Here is a 3036-nt window from a genome sequence, read left to right as displayed (position 1 = left end):
GGAGGAGCCGAGGCGCGTGGCTCCGGGCGCTTCCCATGGGTCGGGTGCACCCCCGCTTGACGCCGCCGAACAGTCAGCCCGGCTCGGGAGCTGGTGCTCTCCAGGCAGATGGTTCCGAGGCCCAAACGGATCCAGACGCTTCAGTCTTTTTCGGTCCAGGTGGACCAGATGTTTCTTCACTTGAAAGAATATCTTGTTCTTTTGGAGCTAGAATTACCGCAGAGTAGTGGGATAAATAAAGAGCCCCCGAGCAAGCGTGCTGGGCAGCCTGGGGTGGTGAAGGATGGAGCTAATGCAATCTTCGCTTTAGGTGTTGCTTTTGGAAAACACTACCGTATCCTAAAACGTGACTGGGCAGCTCTGTGGATGCGTACATTTATAGTGTCAGACCTTACCGTGGCTGCTTAGGGGCCCTGCCTGTTAATTCAGCAAATATTCCTGAGCACCAGGCACTAATAGGAAGCCTGGTAAACGGAGGGCCCAGGAAGAATGAGAGATCCTGGTAGGACAGACGTGCAGCAGGGTTAGCCGATGGGAGAACATCAGAATAGACGCCATTTCTCACGGAAGTACTAGAAGTAAAGGGGGAAAAGGAGTGGTGCTGGGAGGATAGAGTCTTGCTCATGGTTTTGATGTGGAAAGAACCAATCGGGGCAGTGTGTTTGCAGCCTAGTTTATCTTTAATGCTCTAATTCAAGCTTATCAAACTTGTGGCCTGCGGGCCGCCTGTGGCCCACAACGAATATTTTAGTGGCCTAGCCAATATAATGGTATGGGTATGTAAGAAACGTTTTAATAAAAATTTCATAACTTAATTTTTATAATATCCTCTTAATTATTCTGCTGTGTATTCCTTCCAATGTGTTCTTTGTGTTATGTCATTCTTTCAGACTGTTCTTTTTTCATAGTTACTATATCTTTTTTTATGCTGTTGAGCATTTTTACTATTATTACTCTGAACTCTGATTCAGACAAATTTTTTATCTCTGCTTCATTTATCTCTTCTGGAGAATTCTCTAGTTCTTTCATTTGGGGGTTGTTTCTTTGTCTCCTCATTTTGGTTTTCTTTTTGGGTTTATGACTATGTATTAGGTAGATCCTTTACACCTCTCAATCTCTAGTGCACAACAATGTTAAAGGCTGTTTCTGACTAATTAGATCAGGCATAGACTCAAAGCCTTCATCAATAGCCTCTGCCTACAGACTGATAAGATTCCGACTTGAAATGCCCCCCAGGTGTGGCGAAAGTTATTTTCAATAGGGTGGGGCAGTTTCTTCTGCTGGAGATTAATTCTTAGTTTTAATCTCTTAAGTGGCCTCAGGGCAAGGTGTTATCCAATAGACTGTTTTCCCCCAGGCAAGGCAGACAGATGTCTATGTGGGAAAGATGTCTTCTGCTGCGTGAGGGAATGACTCAGCCCAGGAAATGTGGGGTGTCTGCCTTGTGAGCTCTATCCCCCTGAGTCCCCAATCCTGGCTTCTGCTCTCACAGCTCCAGTCCACTTCACCCTCCCTCTGCCGGAGCACAAGGTGGGTGGCTCCATAGGGAATTTAGTGTGTTGGTCCTTTCAGGGGGTGCCTGTTACTCCCTGTCAGATAGCACCTTGCTGCTTTTTACAGCCAGATGTTATGTGGGTACCCTCCTCAGGTTTGGTGCTCTCTGGGGGCCCAGCTTGGGGATTAGATCCCAGAGTTCTCAGTGGCAACCCCCTACATCTGAGATATCTCTTTGGAACTTCAGTTGCTGTCTGTGGGTGCCCGGCCAGCTCTTTCAAGCCTCCTCCCCTCCCTCCTATCAGTCTCTATGTGGTCTCCACTTTTGGTCCTTGGGTATTAGGGTTCTCTCCTGCGAGTTTTCCATGTTCGTGATACATCCACTTACTCTGCCACCATTTTTAATCTCCTCTCATTGCCTGTTATACATAATCTATATATATAAAAGCCTAATATGCAAATTGTCCTCTCAGGAGTTCTATCACTCACTATGATGTGCACTGATCACCAGGGGGTGGTATGGAATGAAGGAAGGCTCTGGCCAGCAGCAAGAAGGCCTCTCTCTCTCTATAAAAGCCAAGTGACTAGAACGCCGGAATGACTGGTCACTATGATGTGCACTGCGGCCAGCCAACTGGCCCGATTGGGAGGGTGGCCCCTCCCCCTGCTGGCCCAACCTGATTGGCCCCCATCAGGGTGGGCTGGCTGGACCCCACCCATGCATGAATTCATGCACCAGGCCTCTAGTTATTAATAATGAACTACAATGTTTGCTAATGACTGATTACTATAATTGTGTTGCATTCATTTCCTTTATGTGCCTTACGTGCAGGCACACCATTTCTCTCTGCTAATACTAGCAGTGAATATTTAGCAGCCAATTGCCACGTCATTAGTCTTGGACTGACTTGTTTGGTGTGTGCAACAGGAAATATTTTGCGTTTAAAGAACAAGAAAAATAGGTTTATTTACCTTACGTTTATTATTTTATGCAGTAATTCAGTGTCTGGTAAGTTAATGTTCAAGAAAAAATATTAATTTTTATTAAAATGTTCTATTATTTTGTTAATGATTATTCATTTATTTCAGCCCTTTGTATTCAGCATGTCTCTATTGAAATAAACCTACGTCTCTATGAAAACTGAAGCTTTTGTTTTTTTTGCAGCCCACATAAACTTAAACCTTATTTATTTGGCCTGTGTTAGCCTTTGAGTTTGACAGGCTTGTTCTAGAGCAGTGGTTCTCAACCTTCCTAATGCCGCCACCCTTTAATACAGTTCCTCATGTTGTGGTGACCCCCAATTTCATTGTTACAAATTGAACATAATTAAAGCATAGTGATTAATCACAAAAACAATATGTAATTATATATGTGTTTTCTGATGGTCTTAGGCGACCCCTGTGAAAGGATTGTTCGACCCCCAAAGGGGTTGCGACCCACAGGTTGAGAACCACTGCTCTAGGGCCTACAGGAATGGATAGAAATCCTGTTAAATAGTTCCCTCTCCCTGGTACTGAAATGCAATTGCACTGACAATAAGA

Source organism: Myotis brandtii, unplaced genomic scaffold, assembly GCF_000412655.1.
Source record: "Myotis brandtii unplaced genomic scaffold, ASM41265v1 scaffold266, whole genome shotgun sequence".
Taxonomy (NCBI): domain Eukaryota; kingdom Metazoa; phylum Chordata; class Mammalia; order Chiroptera; family Vespertilionidae; genus Myotis; species Myotis brandtii.
The sequence above is the reverse complement of the archived record's forward strand: the minus strand, read 5'-3'. Positions refer to the sequence as shown.